This window comes from Globicephala melas, chromosome 2, assembly GCF_963455315.2.
Source record: "Globicephala melas chromosome 2, mGloMel1.2, whole genome shotgun sequence".
NCBI lineage: Eukaryota > Metazoa > Chordata > Mammalia > Artiodactyla > Delphinidae > Globicephala > Globicephala melas.
In genome coordinates this window covers 160,322,769-160,344,328 of record NC_083315.2, presented here as the reverse complement: position 1 = coordinate 160,344,328, position 21,560 = coordinate 160,322,769, and positions in this window count along the sequence as shown.

The window sequence follows — 21,560 nt, the reverse complement described above, 5'->3', positions numbered from 1 at the left end:
ACTTCTCTCCAAGTCATCTCATTCAATTATATGGTAGTAAGTATCATCTTCAAAATCTTCTAAATTGTATCCAATTGCCTCCCTGGCATTACAACTGGACTTTCTCAGAGACATCCCAAACCAAAGACATTCTGAGAACATCCTTCCTTGACTGCACTAAACTCTATCTAATTAGATTTTGCCATTATAGTTTCCTATGGTCCTGGGTTTTTCCATCAAATACACATTTCTTTATGTGTTGATTCATTTAATATTTGTCCTTTTCCTCTCGGCACTAAAATCAAAAGGCAGGGACTGGTTCTTCCTTACCCTGTATCCACACCCTCAACACAAGGTCTGGCACACGGTATTATTCAATAAGTATATGTTACATGATAAGATGATTTAAACAGTGACATAGAGCAAATGTCGTGATGGGCATCCACAGAAAGTACACAGGGCACCTGTGTCAGAGAAACTATTTAAAGTCTCAGCACAGGAAATTATGCCATAAGGGAAGGAGTGAGAGATGCATACAGCAGGACAGGAAAACACCATCATAAAAGAAAAATAAACAACCTTCTCCAGAAAATGGATGGAAATATGTCCAGTAAAATAACACAGGAAACAGAGATTGTTTAAAAAAAAAAGTGTAGGGGAGAAGTTTTAGAATGATTTGCAGGCTGAGCAGTAAAGTTCTCATAAGCAGACACTGTGTGAACACCCCACACAACTTGTGTGAGAAGTAAAGAGCTGGTAAATGGAAGCAGCTGGAAGGGCACCATGAGAGTCACCTGCCCCCAGAGCATTCGCCCCGCCACCTCGGTAGTCACAGCTATAGAACACATTTGTGAGTTAATGCATGATGCGTTCATGAACTGAAGCTGTAATTTTTGCATCGTAAGATTTTTGGGCTCCTAAACCCCATGGAAACAGTTTCTAGTTTCAAATCCCAATCTAGTAATTACAGTGAACATTTGTGGAACATTCGCCTTTTTCCAGGAGGTGCTCTAAGTGCCTTATTTGTATCAACTAATTTAATCTTTTGAATAACTTCATAAGGAAAGTAGTATTATTCTCCCCATTTTCCAGATAAGGAACTGAGGCCCAGAAGAGTTAAGTAATCTTCCTTTGGTCACAGATAGTAAAAGAAGAAACTGTATTTAAATACCAGCATCCTGATTCCAGTAGCTGGCCTCTTCTTCATCATAGCATGTTGCCTTTCATTTAGAGAAGATATTTCAGAATTAATAATATTTTAAAAATACTAGGGGCTTCCCTGGTGGCGCAGTGGTTGAGAGTCCGCCTGCCGATGCGGGGTACACGGGCTCGTGCCCCGGTCCGGGAAGATATCACATGCCGCGGAGCGGCTGGGCCCGTGAGCCATGGCCGCTGAGCCTGCGCGTCCGGAGCCTGTGGCAATGGGAGAGGCCACAACAGTGAGAGGCCCGCGTACAGAAAAAAAAAAAAAAAAAAAAAAAATACTAACACCGGAGGACCCTGATAAACTTTCCAGACAAGTAACAAACTTGTCTAACCACATGTTACACAAGATGCACAGTGAAATATCGTTTCTTTTTATCTTCTAACTCCTCAGCCTCTCTCTGTGTAATAGTAAGTCTAGCAAATAATGTTTTCAAAAAGGCTAAATATTTGAACAGCATCCCAGCCAAACAACAATTAACGTCAGCTTAATTAACATGCCAGAACTTTAAAATCTGCTTAGGGAAATAAAACATATCCTCATGAAACAAGAAGCAAGCAAGAGAACATATCATAAATTGTTCGACTGTAGGCTATGGATAATCATCATTAAAGAGATTACAGAGAGAAGATTCCAATTCAAAAGAAGTACTGAGGAAGTCTTCAAAGCTGAGTGAGAATTTGAGTTGGTTTTAGGTAAGAGATAGATTTAGATATATACAGAGAAAGAACAGAGTGGGGAAGAATATGTGAATGATAACTGTCACATATTCCATGAATTAAAATAATCCAGATTTCGAAAAAACCCAAGATGTATGGTTATGAAGTTGGATGTTATTTCAGCTACATTGGTTGCAAGGCAGTCCTGCCCAATAAGAAAATGTAATGTCTCTATTAGCTATTATATTTTGTACTTATATGATATCAAGTAACAGGTTTCTTTTATCTTTATTTTTTTTTTTTGCAGCCTTATCAAAACTTTAATGAGTTTTACTATTTCTAGTGATAATTAGGCAGACTATATGCTGGGCTTATTAGTTCTTTTAGTTAAACTGCCTTAAGTGGAGGGAAATACCAGCATGATTCAAAGACATGGCCATGGCAGGCAGAGGACATTGACCATTGTCTTACCATGATGTGAAAATGGGTTTTTCTCTCCCCCCACCACTGCCCACCATTTTATAGTATCTGTTAAGGGAAGTTGTTGACTTAACAAAGGGTTTATGATCATTTGGGGTTCAAATTCTCAAAAGTTAACATTACTTTTTCTAATCAGTTGTGAGATTTTCTTAATTGCTATGAATACCCTTGTGAAAGTATTACAAAAATTATGCAATTTGAAATTTAAATTGCATCTATCTCCCTGATAGGACAGTGGTCCATGATGACATAAACCTGGTCACCACTGTAGCCCCAGCATGTACTCACAATGTCAAAGGCTGTCAGTGAATATTTATTAAACTCAAAGTGAACCCAATTAAGACAAAGCAAGAATGATCCTAAAACCCTCAACATTTTGCCCTTTTCAAAACTGAGGGCAAAATATTTTTTTTTTAAAAAAAAAATTTCAAATAAAATAAGAGTAAATTTAGTAGCACGGATGTCAAGATGGCATAAAAGAATGTCAAAATATAAGGACATCTCTGAAACTGTGACTTAAACTTCTCATGTCACAGAGGAATCAGAAATCCAGATAGGAAAGTGACTTGCCCAGAAAATACACAAATGTGTGTGCCACACACACCTACATCCTGTCTGTAGGTGTTAAAAATGTCATCACATGTATGCAGTACTTTGAGCTGCGCATAAAGTTGACTTTATTTGCAGCTATCGAGATAGAAGTCACTAATCCATCTGTTTTACCTGGGGATACTGTGTGAGAATTTTATATTTTTCCTACTTGCCTCTGACTTTGAGCTCTACATATGTTGAAACATTTATATTTATAGATCATCTCGTCATCCTACATAACCGCCCTGTTCAAATCAAGTTTCCCCAGCTACAGAAATTATTTTCTTTGATTTCCTCAATCCTTTCTCTTCTCAACCCACTCTGTTCTTCTATCCTTAATTTCTATTTATTTATTATGGAGAAGAATTTATATATCTCTTTTTCTTTTACAGATGAAACCTGCTATCCCATATTCTCCATCTCCAAATATTTAGCTATTTTCCAAAATAGAAAGATCTATTTTTTCTCTAAAAAGCAACTGTTATTAAAAGTAGTAGAAAAATAGATTTCACCTTAGTTCCATTTCCCTTGCATTATTGACAAAAATAGAGTTATCACATACAGGTCATATAATTTTTTTTTTTTTAATGACTGTTGGGTCTTCATTGCTGCGTGTGGGCTTTCTCTAGTTGCGGCGTGCAGGCTTCTCATTGTGTGACTTCTCTTGTGGAGCACGGGCTCTAGGCACGTGGGCTTCAGTAGTTGTGGCATGTGGGCTCAGTAGTTGTGGTGAATGTGCTTAATTGCTCCGAGGCATGTGGAATCTTCCCGGGCCAGGACTGGAATCCGTGTCCCCTGCATTGACAGGTGGATTCTTAACCACTGTGCCACCAGGGAAGTCCCCAGGTCATATAATTTTAAAAAGGCGTTTTTTTCTCCCTTCATCAGGATAAGACTCAATCTAAAAAATAAAATTCCAAAAATGAAAACTTCTGTGGCTATTGAAAAGATCTCTCCTCATCAGAATTCTGATGAGTTAGCAATCATATATGGGTTTTAAGAATTTCCCTTAAGGATGGAGGCTCTCTACTCTTTATCATATTCTACATTGTTTATGGATATACACAATGGAACTTAGTTTCTTTTAATTTTTAAAAATATGCTTTTGAGCCTAGCATTGGTCACTCAGCATATGCTTTTTTTAGATTCTTTCATGTTAAGCACTCATGCCATGAGTGCACCAATAATAATTCCTTTGATAACTAAAGAGAATTCCATTGTATGCATATTTCACAGTTTGTTTATCCATTCACCTGTTTATAGACATTACATTGTTTCTTTCTGGGGGCTATTGTAAATAAAATTTCTATGAATACAAGCCTTTGTGTGGACATATGTTTTCATTTCTTTTTGATAAATAACCAGGAGTGAAATTGAAGGAAGATATCATTTAACATTTCTGCCAGTAATACATGAAGACTCCTTTTGCTATGTATCTGTCCTAACCCTAATATTGCCTTTCTTTGAAATTTAAATTTGTGCCTATTTAATTGTTTCTACTGATAACTACTCTGGTTTTAATTTACATTTCCCAAATGACTAAAGATATAAGCATCTTTAAATTTTGGAGGGGGGCATTTCTATATCTTCTTTTATGAAGTGTCTATTCAAACCTTTTGCCCATTTTTTATAAATATTTGTCCTCTTATTGTTCAGTTATATATATTGTTGATCTGTATATTCTGGGAAAAGTCCTTTAACAGATATATGTTTTATGAGCATTTTTCTCTCATTCTTTGGTTTGTTTTTTTTGTTTGTTTGTTTATTAATTGTTATTTTATATTGGAGCATAGTTTATTAACAATGTGTTATTTTCAGGTGTACAGCAAAGTTATTAATTGATACACATAACATTTATCTATTCTTTTTTAAATTATTTTAAATTATTTAGGTTATTACAGAGTATTAAGTAAAGTTCCCTGTGCTATAAAGTAGGTCCTTGTTGGTTATCTATTTTAAATATAGTAGTGTGTACATGTCAATCCCAAACTCCCAGTCTATCCCTCCCACACCAGTAACCATAAGTTAATTCTCTAAGTCTGTGAGTATGTTTCTGTTTTGTAAATAAGTTCATTTGTATCATTTTTTCTTTTTTAGATTCTGCATATAAGAGACATCATGTGATATTTGTCTTTCTCTCTCTGACTTACTTCACTTAGTATGATAATCTCCAGGTCCATACATGTTGCTGCAAATGGCATTAGTTCATTCTTTTTCATGGCCGAGTAATATTCCATTGTACATATGTACCACATCTTCTTTATCCATTCATCTGTCCAAGGACATTTAGGTTTTTAACACTATATTTTAAAGGGCAAAAACTTTAAATTTTAAGTGTAATTTGTTCATACTTTATATTTTATGGTTCATTCTTTGTGTCTTTTTGAACCTGCTTAAGATCACAGAGATATTTTCCTGTTTTCTTCTAAAATTTTTAAGTTTTTAATCTCTTATATATAGGTGTATGAATCAGTTAATTTTTGCGTATGGTGTGAAGTGATGGTTGAGGTTCATTTTTTCCCCATACAAATATATAATTGTTCTAATATAATTTTTTAAAGAGACATTTATTTTTTCATTTCATTGCCCTGAAACTTGTCAAAAATCGTCATCATAAGTGCATGAGTATAGTACTAAACTCACTATATTGTTCTAATAATTTATATTTCTATCCTTTCCCAAGATCACATTGTCTTGATTATTGTGGTTTTACAGTAAATCTTGATATTCGGTAGTAAACATAAACCAACTTTGCTCTCCTTTAAAAAACAATGTGCTTTGACTACTCTATGCCCTTTGAATTGCTATCTGAATTTTAAAATAAGCTTTTCAATATTTACGAAAAAAAAAAAAAGAAAAACTACCACAATTTTAACTGGGATTGCAGTGAATCTATGGCCCAATTTAGAGAGAACTGATGTCTTAGCAATACTGAGCTGTCTAATCCAAGAACACATAAATTTCTACATTTATTTAGATCTTTAATATCTGTCAGCAGAGTTTATAATTATCAGTGTAAAGTTCTTGCACACATATATTTTAATTTATTCCTAAGCATTTTATTTTTTTACACTATTTTATTTGGAATTCTTTTTTTAAAATTTCTTTTCTAATTGTTTGCTATGAGTACATATAAATGTTGCTTATTTTTGAATATTAATTGTATGTTTCTCGATCTTGCTAAATTCAGTTTCTGGTAGTATTTGTCGGCAGATTTCTTAGGCTACTTGACGTGATCATTCATGTCAATTATGAATAAAGAAGGTTTTACTTGTTCCTTTCAATCTGCCTTGCTCTTTTCTTACTGCAATGGCAGTACAATATTGAATAAAAGAGAAGAGCAGATATCCTTGTCTTGTTCTCAATCTTAGCTGGAAAATCTCTGTCTTTCACTAAAAAGTATGTTACCTGTGGATTTTTAGACACCTTTTATCAGATTGAGGAAGTTCCCTTCAATTTTTGTTGGCTGAAAACTTTTGTCATGGATAAGTATTGTCAAATACTTTTTTTGCTTCTATTGATATACTCCTTTTTCTTTCTGTTTTACTCTATTAATTTTGTTATGTGCATTGATTGATTTTCAAATATTAAACAAAGTTGAATTCCTGGTATAAATCCCATTTGGTTACGATGTGTAATTCCATTTATGTAGTGTTGGTTATGGTTTGCTAAGATTTTGATAATTATTTACATGTCTATGTTTATGAGAGATTGTGGTAGATAGTATTATTTCCTTTTAATATCTGGATCTAGTCTTGGTCTCAAAAGAACACTGATCTTATAAAATGAGTTGGAAAGTGTTCCCTTATTCTGAGTGATTCTTTTGAGGGCTTGGTATTATTCCTCCCATAAATATTCAATAGATTTTACCCTTGGAAATATTTTGGTTTATAATTCTTTGCTTTAAAGTCTTGAACTTTTAATTTATATAATAAATAGACATCTATAATAGGCAGAATAATGGCTTCTCAAAAATGTCCACATCCTAATTCCTGGAACCTGTGACTATGTTACTTTACATGGCAAAGGAGAATTAAGATAGCAGTTATTACTCAGCTGACTTTAAAACAGGGAGATTATCATATTATCCACTTAGAATGAATGTAATCCTATGGGTCCTTGAACATAGAAGAGAAAGGCTGAAAGACCAGTATCAGAGTGACGCAATTTGGGAAATTGCGTCATTGCTGGCTTTTAGGATAGATGAAGGAGCACAAGCTGAGAAAATCAGGAGCCCTTTAGAAGATGGAAGAGATAAGGAAAAACAGTTTCTTTCCTAGAGCCTCCAGAAGAAAGGCAGCCCTGTTGACACCTTGGTTTTAGTCCAGTGAGGCCACTTTGGGCTTCCAACCACCAGAACTATAAGATAATTTGTTGCTAAGTTATGTTTTAAGTGTATTTTAAGTCACTAAGTTTGTGGTAATTTGTTATATGGACCAGCAATAGGAAATGAGAGTTCTTGATATTGTCTATTTCTTCTTATGTGAGTTTTGGTAAGTGTGTCTTTCTAACAATTTTTCTTTCATTTAAGTTGTCAAATTCATTGACATACATCCATTTATAATAATTTATAATATTTATTAATTTTAATGACTATAGTGTATGCAGTGGTATCCCTTTCTTCACTCCTAATACTAGTATTTTATGTTCTCCCTCTTTCTTGAAGTCTAGCTAAAATTTTATATACATATTTTTAAATTTTTAATGAACCGCCTTTATTTTTATTGATTTGTTTCTGTTGTGTTTTTTTTCTACTTCATTTATTTCCACTGTTTATTAATTACTTTTTTTTCTTTTCACTTGAATTTAATCTGCTCTTTTTCATTTATCTTCCAAAGATGAAAGTTCAGATCTTCAACTTTAGATTATTATTCTTTCTAAGATAATAATTTAAAGTCATACATTTTTCTCTAAAGCATCCCACTAATTTTAATGTATTGTGCTTCCATCATCATGCAGTTCAAAAATACTTGCTAATTGTCTGTACATTGTTTAGAAATGAGTTAATTAATGTCTACATATTTGGTTCTGTTCAAGAAATTTTATGGTTTTTAATATAATTTTATTGTGATCAGAAAATATACTATAACATTTAAATCTTTTGAAATGAAATCTGTTGAGACTTGTTTTGTAGCCATCATATGGTCTCTCCTGGTAACTTTCCCTAGGAGCTTGAAAGAAATGTTTATTCTGCAGTTACAGGGTGTGGTATTCTATAAACACAAATTAAGTTAAGGTAATGGGTAGTGTCATTCATATCCTTTTATCCTTAGTGATTCTATGTCTAATTAACCTATTCATTACCAAATGAGGGGAGTTAATCAACTATTATTGTGACTTTGTATACATTTCCCTTCAGTTCTGATAGTTTGAGATTCATTATTTTTGAAGCTTTTATTAGGCTCATATATATTTATAATTGTTATGTGTTCAGGATATTTGGTTGATCCTTTTATCATTATGAAGTGGCCTTTTTTTTAATGTAGTGTTTCTTGTCTTGAGTTTGATATTATCTGATATTAATATAGTTACTCCACTTTTTTTAACTTACTGTAGTTTGCCTTGTATATCTTTTTCCATCCTTTTATTTCTAATCCTTTTTATGTCTATCCATCTAAAGTACATGTCTTATAAACAGTATAAAACTTATCCTTGTTTTCTTTTTTTTAATCCAGTTTGACAACATCTTCCTGAAATAATTATGAATATGGTTTATTTAGGTCTTCCAACTTGTTAGTGGATTTCTATTTGTTTCATTTTTTGTTGTTACTTTATATGTCCAACATTTCTTGCCTTCTTTGGGTTAAATATATTTTGGTATTCCATTTTAATTATTCTACTAGATTTCTAGTTATGCTTTTATAATTTTTGTAGTGATTTCTCTAGAAATTACAATATGCATCTTTAACTTATACCAATTAACTTTAAGTCTTAAATTAGTCAAGGACTTTATGAATTTGTATTTGCATTGCACCTAATTTACCTTTGTGAAATTCTTGAAGTCTAAAATGAAGTTGATCTTAAAGAACAATAATCAAAAATATAAAACTAAATCCAATCCAAATTCATTTGTATGTAATATAATATTTATATAACAAATTTATAAATACATATAACAACTTTCAGAATTTACAGTAATTACAAAATTCAGAGAAACAATATATGGCACTGCTATTTTAGCAACTGAGAAATATGTTTAAAATGCAAATACTAGAATTGATACAAGGTATTGTGTACATATCCCAGCAGCCATGGCCAGAAGCTCTCCATTTGACAAAGAAACACTATCCATTACCAATGTAATGAACCACAAAGATAAAAATCAACATCTAATAAGACAATTATAGTCTACCGTTAAATAGAAATTTTAAAATAATGCACAACTGATGGTTCTGAAAAAATATCTGATCATTCTTGAATTAAAAACACACTAACCATTGAGATATATTTCTTTTTTTAGATTAAAAAGAAGAAAACAATCTCAAGTGTTTTAATCAAAGCACTTGATTCTTTTTAAAAAAACAAGAAATCTAAAATACTATGCTGCATTTTCATTCCAAATAAAATAAATGGGCTATCCCCTTTTCTATACGTATGGATTTAGTCTAGTTTTTATTTGTATTTTGTGAGGTAGGCAGGAAGTTTTTCTATTCTCACTTTGTAGATGAGGAAACTGAGAAATATACAGTCATACAATTAATCATCTTTAGAGTTCAGTTCAATTCCACATGCTTGACCCTGAATCTATTCCTTTTTTAACTGACCCATGCAGCTTCAACTAAAATAAAAATTCTCTTGATTTTGACTTTAACTTCACCCAATAAATTGAAGAATTGCCTTTAGAATCTAAAGGTAGCAACAAACTCATTAACTAACTCTGCAAGATAGAAAAGCTCCTGAGTTGTTCTCATGCTGATCAGAAACACTCAACCCAAAATAAAAAACTTCAAAAACCAGTGGAGGAAAGACAGAAATGGGTAAGAATAGAAAAAAAGCTGGAAGAAAAAGGACACTAACTAGGGAGGGTTTTGAAGATCAAACTCTCCACAGGAGGGGTGTTAGTGGTATACAGGAATGACAGAATTTGTGTTGCCCAGACACCGTCTCTGCTGCTAAGTTTAAAATAAAAAACATACTTGGTAGTGAGAGGAGTTCTGATTTTAACTGACACATTTGATATATGTTGACTTTTTACCCAATTTAAGTATATGTCTACTGGCTTTGGTTCGAGTGGGAGAAGATGAAGGAGAGAATTAGTGTATATATTTTTAAAGTCTAATTTTTTCCCCAAATTCCCAGGATGGAGTCAGCCAGAAGGTCACACTGCTCAAGGCCTTTGGGTACTCTGTAATTTAATTAAGACCAAATTACAAATTCTAATTACCTGGCACCAAAGAAGCCAATATGTGAATGCTTGTCTAGTATTCAATTCACAATTCAAGGATTTCTGTTCTCAGATTTCACTAGCCTCCCATCAGAAGCAGACATATGAAGACTTCATGTTAATCAATTTTCCCCATTCTTGTTTGATGACATTACAATATAAATGGTGCAAGTCTATAAATTATATAGTGGAAAGCAGTTAAAACTTCACTTTTATAATAAAATTGCATTTTTAATTATAAATTAGCTTTCTAATTTTATATTTAGGAAAGAAAAAATGAGAGTTAACATAGACTATTATATTATCAAACATTTGCCTAGAAACTTCAGAGATGTATTCTTTCATTTAAATGACATGACAAGTGTAAGCAGTAGAGATGAGAAAACAGTATCAGAGTTGATAAGTAAATAAGAATCTTTGAGCCAAGATTCAACCCCAAAGACATCTGTTCTTAAAGACCATGCTTCTTTTAACCCATCACCAACCACCTTGTTTTCCTTTCCCTTCTTCCACCATCCTCTAAAGGATAATTATAGTGATTGCGACTCTGTATGTCTTTCCTTAATAAAATAAAATTCCATTAACGGTCCATTGATAACTGAATCAGATCATAGTGGGTTGAGATAAGAAAGGAAAGCAGAGAAACCTTAAAACATAAAGCATTGTCTTCTCAATAGCAATTCTACAACCAAAAGTATCCTCTTATTTGGCATTTAATCAAGTCTCCTTTAAAAAGAGACAGGATTACTTTATTGGGGTCAAATGATTGTTTAAAATAAAAGAATCAGAAAAATATAGATCACCATATCTTTGATTTTTAGGAGGCTTAGACCATAAACCCAGAGGCTCTAGGATAGTTATTCCAAGTTTTATTCTCCTTTTCAACACTAACATAAAGGCTATTGTTCTACTCTGAGTTTATGGGTTTTATTTGCTACATTTTTGAAAGGTAAATGGTCAGGTGGCCCCACAAATCAATGGGGCTTAGCAGTTGAGATTGTCAAAAATGGCTCAGCCTGAAGAAAAAGAAAACTGAATCCTTATCAATATTAAATTCAATGGTGAAATCTTGATAGATCTTGTAGATTAAAGATCCACAAGAGAAAGGTCAAATGCTACATTTAATTGAAAAGAATGTAGAATAACACCTTTGTGAAACAGAGTATGGAAAGACTTTCTAAGCAAAATCTACAAAATACCCAACTATAGGGAATTCAACTGAAATTCAAAATAAAGGAATTCTCTTAAACAAAGGCCATCATAAATAGAGGTGGGAAACATGATAAGAGCTAATATCTATAGAGGATGACTTACTGTGTGCCCAGAACCTTTTGTGTTATTATGCCCATTTCACTGATAAATCATAAAAACAACAAAACCAAAGAGGTTTGAGTAACTTCTCCAAGATCATCTGGATAGTTTGACAAAGAGTCCATGTTCATTACTCCAAAGGCAAACAGTCTCACCTTGGCTGACTGGGAGAAATATTTGCAACACCAAAAAATTAAGAGCTGACTAAATACGGTATACAAAGAATTCCTGCAAATCATCATCAACAACAAGAAAGACTAATACTCCAAAGGAAAAAAAAAAGAAAGAAAAAGGGTTATATCAAAGCAGTTTACAAAACTGAAACCATCAAAACGATGGGTTCTAAATCATATTATTAAATAGAGAAGTGTAAATTAAAACAATAAGATACTGCTTTAAACTTCTCAAGCTGGCAAATTTTAGAAAGCTGGATAAGTCAAGTTGATGGAGATGATGGACTATAAAAACACTCCTGCATTACAGGGAGGTGCACTCATTCCAGATGGTCATGGAACGGTGTTAGGTCAATTGAAGTATCTGTTTACACTTGAGCATATATTCCAAAGAAATGCTTACATATGTTCTTCAGGGTGTCTGTGTAGATATTAACCACCATGTCATGCGTGGGGCATGGAGTGTTAGAAGCAATATAATTTTCTATTACTGGGGAAGTATATTAGTAAATTGTGGTAGACAGATACTATAGATGATAACTCAACAAAGGACTAGGTAGGTTTTGTATAGTGACCCAGATAGATCTAAAGAAGGAAATACGGCAGGAAAAAAAAAAGTTAAGGAAGAGATGAAATCTATGATGCAATACCATATGTGTAAACTAAAATCGTATGTACTTCCAAACAACAGACTTTTTATGAAAGCATATACAAACAAAATAATACATATAAAATATTTTTGAAAAGTAAATGTTGAATGAGAGTAGGAGATAATGCATTTAAAAGGGACTAAAACATTCAATCCATCAATGATGATAATTTTCCATGAAATGAGAAGTCCAATTATTTCAAACAATCGAATCCAATGTCCAAAGAGAAAGAAAAATAGGTAATAATTTTTGTTTATTTTTAATATGAAATGAATGATGTTTATTAATCATGTACTTAATTTTCAGTAACTGAACTGGTCAGTTTTCATATATTATATCCTGTATGCTTCCCCTCAAAAATACGTATAATAGAAACATTAAGTGCTATCACAGAGAAGACAGGAGTGGGTCCAAGATATGAAGTGATCTTCTAGGAATTGGCAAAACTGGAAGGCAATCTCATTTCTATCATCATTTCACTTTATTTTCTAATATGTTCGAAAGTATTTTCCCAGGGACTTATATTCAGATTTCAAGAAATATAGGAAAAACAAAGTTTGTTACTACAGGGCATCCTCCAACCTATAATTCCCCAGTATAGACAGTTTACAGTATTATTTGAAGGAAAAACAGCACCAAAAACTTTCTTTCAACCCCCATTTAGACAACCTGTTAAAAGAAAACAAACACATTTCTTTCTCCTCTGTCTTATTCAAACCTTCTTGAAACTAGTTTTTCTCCTGCCCTTAGGTGAATTATTCTTTGGGTCTCATACTGTATGTCTTCTTAGGAAATAAAAAAGGCATCTGGTCAGCTATATTCACAAAAACAGTCTCAGTTTAGTTACTAATTAATCCAATCCAATGTAATAATCAATATTATCCAATATTTCTTAAATTGAAGCTCTGTCCTGCCCTATTGTGGTCCTGCTTTGGGCTGGCTGTGGACTGGCTGCCTAAACTGGGACTCAATAACTGGCTTTTTCATTCTTTATCCGGATTTGTGTTTTTGCCCAACTTCATTGGCTTAGGAGGAGGGAATAAGAAAGACAGTTATAAGAAGAGGGAATATTTATAATAATCCAGGTGAAAGATGAGAGTGGTTACCACCCTGGACGAGATATCATAATTATCTCCTGAACTATTTATTATACTAGTCTTCCCCCTTCACCACGTTTTCCTATTTTCTATCCTCAACACAGAAGCAAGAGTGATCCATTTCACACATAAGCTGGATCGTGCAACCCATCTGCCCCAAATCCCCCAGTGCTCAGTGTAAAGTCAACTCTTTGCGAATCCTTACATGATCTGGATAGAGCCGCCTGTCTCTCACCTCATTTTACATGAACCCAGCCTCTATGCCTTCACTCTGGTAAGCGTTATAACCCTGAACGATCTTTCTCAAACACGCCATTTCAGGTACAATCCAGACAGGATGTTGGGCACGTTATCAATAAGTTACCTTTCAAACCACAGTCCTCTCCCCACTACCACAGCCAGCTTTCAGCCAGCCTCTCACCCTTTAGACTTTTTGGTTCATTTTCCCCATGCTCCACAGGACACATATTAAACTTGGTGGACTGGACATATTTGTAATTCCTCTCACTATGATTAAAACAAATGGATACAATCCCTACTCACCCCCTATGTTGGGGTGGGGAACAATTCAGGAAGCACAGGATTGCTCCTAATATTTTCTCTAAGTTTAGAAGTATTAGGTAATTAAGAATTTCTTAAATATGCCTTAGGATTTAAAAGACCATGACATAGAAAATATAACATAAGCTTGCAAATTATACTTTATGCATTGATATTCAATCAGATTTATTATTTATTCATTTAACAAATATTTGTAGAGCTGATGATTTGCTATGGAAAAAGATCCTGAGGAAGCTCACATTTTAGTTGGAGGTAGGCAGAGAACAAGCGAGTCAACCAGTAAATGAAGAAGAGAAACCTTTCAGAGGGTAATCAGCGCCTTGAAAGAAATCAGATGAGGTGAGTTGATAAAGAATGACAGAGCATGCTTGTAATAGAATGTTTATGGAACTTCTCTCCAAGAATGTGCCATTTCAGCCAAAAATGGAAATCAAGATATTTTATAACACTTTTAAAAATTTAATTACCTACTGTGTTTAAATTATTACTATGACATTATATATGCATATATACATATAAAGACACCTATACATGCACACATATGCATTCATATATAAATTTATATTTATATATAAAGGTGCATAGTATGAACAATGTATATAAATATATGTATATAATATAGAGACTATAAAATTTTATAAAAAATACATATCAAAAATGTGTTTCCTATGGCTTCACAGGTGAATTCTATCAAACATTTAGAGAAGAGCTAACACCTATCCTTCTCAAACTCTTCCAAAATATAGCAGAGGGAGGAACACTCCCAAATTCCTTCTACGAGGCCACCATCACCTTGATACCAAAACCAGACAAGGATGTCACAAAGAAAGAAAACTACAGGCCAATATCACTGATGAACATAGATGCAAAAATCCTCAACAAAATACTAGCAAACAGAAACCAACAGCACATTAAAAGGATCATACACCATGATCAAGTGGGGTTTATTCCAGGAATGTAAGGATTCTTCAATATACACAAATCTATCAATGTGATAAACCATATTAACAAATTGAAGGAGAAAAACCATATGATCATCTCAATAGATGCAGAGAAAGCTTTTGACAAAATTCAACACCTATTTATAATAAAAAGCCTCCAGAATGTAGGCATACAGAGAACTTTCCTCAACATAATAAAGGCCATATATGACAAACCCACAGACAACATGGTCCTCAATGGTGAAAAACTGAAACCATTTCCACTAAGATCAGGAACAAGACAAGGTCGCCCACTCTCACCACTCTTATTCAACATAGTTTTGGAAGTTTTAACCACAGCAATCAGAGAAGAAAAGGAAATAAAAGGAATCCAAATCGGAAAAGAAGAAGTAAAGTTGTCACTCTTTGCAGATGACATGATACTATACATAGAGAATCCTAAAGATGCTACCAGGAAACTACAAGAGCTAATCAATGAATTTGGTAAAGTAGCAGGATACAAAATTAATGCGCAGAAATCTCTGACATTCCTATATACTAATGATGAAAAATCTGAAAGTGAAATCAATAAAACACTCCCATTTATCACTGCAACAAAAAGAATAAAATATCTAGGAATAAACCTACCTAAGGAGACAAAAGACCTGTATGCAGAAAATTATGACACTGATGAAAGAAATTAAAGATGATACAAACAGATGGAGAGATATACCATGTTCTTGGGTTGGAAGAATCAACATTGTGAAAATGACTCTACTACCCAAAGCAATCTATAGATTCAATACAATCCCTATCAAACTACCACTGGCATTTTTCACAGAACTAGAACAAAAAATTTTGCAATTTGTATGGAAACACAAAAGACCCCGAATAGCCAAAACAATCTTGAGAACAAAAAAAGGAGCTGGAGGAATCAAGCTCCCTGACTTCAGACTATACTGCAAAGCTACAGTAATCAAGACAGTATGGTACTGGCACAAAAACAGAAAGATAGATCAATGGAACAGGATAGAAAGCCCAGAGATAAACCCACGCACATATGGTCACCTTATCTTTGATAAAGGTGGCAGGAATGTACAGTGGAGAAAGGACAGCCTCTTCAATAAGTGGTGTGGGGAAAGCTGGACAGATACATGTAAAAGTATGAGATTAGATCACTCCCTAACACCATACACAAAAATAAGCTCAAAATGGATTAAAGACCTAAATGTAAGGCCAGAAACTATCAAACTCTTAGAGGAAAACATAGGCAGAACACTCTATGACATAAATCACAGCAAGATCCTTTCTGACCCACCTCCTAGAGTAATGGAAATAAAAACAAAAATAAACAAATGGGACCTAATGAAACTTCAAAGTTTTTGCACAGCAAAGGAAACCATAAACAAGACCAAAAGACAACCCTCAGAATGGGAGAAAATATTTGCAAATGAAGCAACTGACAAAGGATTAATCTCCAAAATTTATAAGCAGCTCATGCAGCTCAATAACAAAAAAACAAACAACCCAATCCAAAAATGGGCAGAAGACCTAAATAGACATTTCTCCAAAGAAGATATACAGACTGCCAACAAACACATGAAAGAATGCTCAACATCATTAATCATTAGAGAAATGCAAATCAAAACTACAATGAGATATCATCTCACACCAGTCAGAATGGCCATCATTAAAAAAATCTAGAAACAATAAATGCTGGAGAGGGTGTGGAGAAAAGGGAACACTCTTGCACTGCTGGTGGGAATGTGAATTGGTTCAGCCACTGTGGAGAACAGTATGGAGTTTCCTTAAAAAACTACAAATAGAACTACCATATGACCCAGCAATCCCACTACTGGGCATATACCCTGAGAAAACCAAAATTCAAAAAGAGTCATATACCAAAATGTTCATTGCAGCTCTATTTACAATAGCCCGGAGATGGAAACAACCTAAGTGCCCATCATCGGATGAATGGATAAAGAAGATGTGGCACATATATACAATGGAATATTACTCAGCCATAAAAAGAAACGAAATTGAGCTATTTGTAATGAGGTGGATAGACCTAGAGTCTGTCATACAGAGTGAAGTAAGTCAGAAAGAAAAAGACAAATACCGTATGCTAACACATATATATGGAATTTAAGAAAAAGAAATGTCATGAAGAACCTAGGGGTAAGACAAGAATAAAGACGCAGACCTACCGGAGAACGGACTTGAGGATATGGGGAGGGGGAAGGGTGAGCTGTGACAGAGCGAGAGAGAGTCATGGACATATACACACTAACAAACGTAGTAAGGTAGAGAGCTAGTGGGAAGCAGCCGCATGGCACAGGGATATTGGCTCGGTGCTTTGTGACAGCCTGGAGGGGTGGGATAGGGAGGGTGGGAGGGAGGGAGACGCAAGAGGGAAGACATATGGGAACATATGTATATGTATAACTGATTCACTTTCTGTTATAAAGCAGAAACTAACACACCATTGTAAAGCAATTATACCCCAATAAAGATGTTAAAAAAAAAAAAGATATATACTCGGGGTTGAGATGTAGTATAATTAATTTTTACTGTTTCATTAAAGACATTCTTAAGTAAAAAAAAAAAAAAAAAATGTTTCCTATTATGTATATTTTCCAGGATTTATCCTGTTACATTGAGCTTTTTTTCTACTGTTCTGAACTGATGAGTTTTTAATGAATCTGCACTTCTACAGATTAATGTATGAGAGTACTTAAAATGCATATGTTATATTTTAATAATTCATTTTTATATCTCATTATATTTTTAAGCAATTAAATTACTGACTCAAATTTCCTGTCTCCTTATTTATGACATTATAAGCCATAAATGTTTCTTGCTATACAGATACATACTTAAGGATCAAGAGGAATGTCTGGCTTATAGTGTAAATTATTTAAATTAGAATATAGGTTCTCTATTTTAACAGTGGGTAAACTGATATTCTGATTCTAATATTTTTTTTGGTTTTTTTCCAATTCATTTCCAATGCCTTGTTAGTAATTTTTTTTTTTCTCAGCTTATCTCTTTTTTTATGTATCCTCACCCCCAACCTCTCCACCTCCACCAAGACAAAAACCTTCCAGGTTGGAAATTATTTTATCACTATCTTCCTTAGTTTAAACTTTCCATGAATATATATTTTTTTCCATATATAATAAGCACCATTTAATGATACCATACTTTCACTTTCTAGTACTCACAAATGATTTGAGTTGGTATTTATGTTTTTTGTCCTTCAGTAAACTTTAGAAAGAAAAAGAATGTAATGTACAGATATCATTCTTCCACATAATAAATTATGAATTCACACATCCTTGAAAAAATGTTCAGCTTCCCAGCAAAAACAAATGTGTACATTCACACATGTCATAGAAAGTAACACACAGCTACGGCTCTTATGAAAGGATCTTTATGTACTCTACAGAATTTATGAAGAGAGGTCCTTTAAAACACCACTGAATGCTTTAAAACACCACTGAATGATACCATCTGTGGTTGAAAATATAACAGGTATTCAGAACAGCATCACAGAGAAAAGGGCAATATGAGTTACAGTTCAGAAGTGACGTATCCCTCGCTAGTTAGAATAACTCTGTATAAACTTTTTAAAACTGAGTAATACATATTCATTCTAAAATACAAATAAAAATACCAGAAAAATATTCATAATATCATTACAGGAAGGTAACTATTATTATTGTATCTTTTCTACGTGAAATTCATAACATTGTACTTGGCATATTATAACCATTCATTAAAAGGCAGTTATAGCTATTAATAGTATTAATGATACTTCCAGTAGATTATTATAGATCAAGTAAACTATTTCTTACCTAACTAAGAAAACTGTTCTTCTTCCTGCCTTATGATGAGTAATATAAATCAACCATCTTCTATTTTTGTGGACCTCTAGTATTTATTTTAATCTTTCTATATTTATTAATAACCTAAATAAAAATGACTAATAGTTATTGAGCATTTAGTATTACTAGGAGCTATAATAAACACCATATACTTAAGGTAGCATGTACTATACATAATAAGCCTTTCGGGTAGCTATTGTTGTAACAACTAAGACACAGAGAGGTTAAGAAGCTAACTCAAGATCACACAGTAAGTAAGGAAGGAGTCAGAATCCAAACCCAAACAATTATTTCAGAACCTATTTTTTCTTATACTATAAGGGACTATATGTTCTTATTGATGACACTAGATATTGCCACCTGTACATCTGAGGAAATACATCACCACAGTACATTAGAGACACTGGCTGGTGATCCCTTCCTAGTCTGTTTAGGGCCCATGATTCTGAGTGAGCCCTCATGGGACAGACTTGAAAGCCTGAAAGAGGTCTTCACTGATCAATACTTTTAAGGAGTTATAGACATAGGAAGGAGAGGAAATGAGTGGGGATTAAGAATAGTGTTCCAGTGTGTAGATGTCCTTTATCGAAAGACAGTCTTGTGAAGGACACCCATTTGCTTACAAGTCGCTTATCCCAAACTATTGGTGTAAAACTTTAGGTCAACAAAATTCAGTATTCTATAATCCAGACCCATCTCTGTCTTCACCAGTTTACTCCAGGGGACCAAGGTGGCTCTAATTACAGGAGGAAGAGGTTTTGCCATAGACGCCATAGCCGATTCTGGCACAAACTGGCAGTTGGAACCTGGGCAATGCAACTGCCCTCTACGAGTCCAAACTTCCTCTCTGGCAAAATGAGGATAATTCCTGACGTATAATAACTATAATATGTTAGGAAAGATATGTTGATGTTCAATTATTGTTAGAAAACTTTAAATTCTATATTTTACTTGAAATACCGTTTCTGATACTTATCAAAGTAATGCATTCTTCAAGACTTATCTCAAACCCTTTCTCCTTCATATATAGCTTTTTCAGTTAATTCCAAGCCTCATAAATTTCTCCCTATATGACATTGAAACAACACTGGGTAATGTTTATTCAACTATTAATTGTGACTTTCCTTCTCCCAATACTTGTGTTGCATTGAATTTTAATTTACCTCATTCCTTGCAAATGTTTTTTTATTTTATAAGTTTTTCAATAAATATTTTATTCTGTAGTAATTTTAGATTTACAGAAAAGTTACAGAGAATACAGAGTTCCCTTATACTCTTCACCCATTTTCTCCTAATACATAACTGTGGTACATTTATCAAATGAAGACAGCAACATTGGCACATTATTATGTTTTTCTTTTTCTTTTTGAATTTTATTTTATTTATTTTTTTATACAACAGGTCTTTATTAGTCATGCATTTTACACACATCAGTGTATACATGTCAGTCCCAATCTCCCAATTCATCTCACCACACCCCCACCCCCACCCCCGCTTTCCCCCCTTGGTGTCCATATGTTTGTTCTCTACATCTGTGTCTCAATTTCTGCCCTGCAAACTGGTTCATCTGCACCATTTTTCTAGATTCCACATATATGCGTTAATATATGATATTTGTTTTTCTCTTTCTGACTTACTTCACTCTGTATGACAGTCTCTAGGTCCATCCACGTCTCAACAAATGACCCAACATCATTCCGTTTTAGGGCTGAGTAATATTGCATTGTGTATATGTACCACATCTTCTTTATCCATTCATCTGTCAATGGGCATTTAGGTTGCTTCCATGACCTGGCTATTGTAAAGAGTGCTGCAATGAACATTGGGGTGCATGTGTATTTTTTTTTTTTTTTTAACATCTTTATTGGGGTATAATTGCTTTACAATGGTGTGTTAGTTTCTGCTTTATAACAAAGTGAATCAGTCATACATAAACATATGTTCCCATATGTCTTCCCTGTTGCGTCTCCCTCCCTCCCACCCTCCCCATCCCACCCCTCCAGGCTGTCACAAAGCACCGAGCCAATATCCCTGTGCCATGCGGCTGCTTCCCACTAGCTATCTACCTTACTGCGTTTGTTAGTGTGTATATGCCCATGACTCTCTCTCGCCCTGTCACAGCTCACCCTTCCCCTTCCCCATAACCTCAAGTCCGTTCTCTAAGAGGTCTGTGTCTTTATTCCTGCTTTACCCCTAGGTTCTTCATGACATTTTTTTCTTAAATTCCATATATATGTGTTAGCATACGGTATTTGTCTTTTTCTTTCTGACTTACTTCACTCTGTATGACAGACTCTAGGTCTATCCACCTCATTACAAATAGCTCAATTTCGTTTCTTTTTATGGCTGAGTAATATTCCATTGTATATATGTGCCACATCTTCTTTATCCATTCATCCGATGACGGGCACTTAGGTTGTTTCCATCTCCGGGCTATTGTAAATAGAGCTGCAATGAACATTTTGGTACATGACTCTTTTTGAATTTTGGTTTTCTCAGGGTATATGCCCAGTAGTGGGATTGCTGGGTCATATGGTAGTTCTATTTGTAGTTTTTTAAGGAACCTCCATACTGTTCTCCATAGTGGCTGAACCAATTCACATTCCCACCAGCAGTGCAAGAGTGTTCCCTTTTGTCCACACCCTCTCCAGCATTTATTGTTTC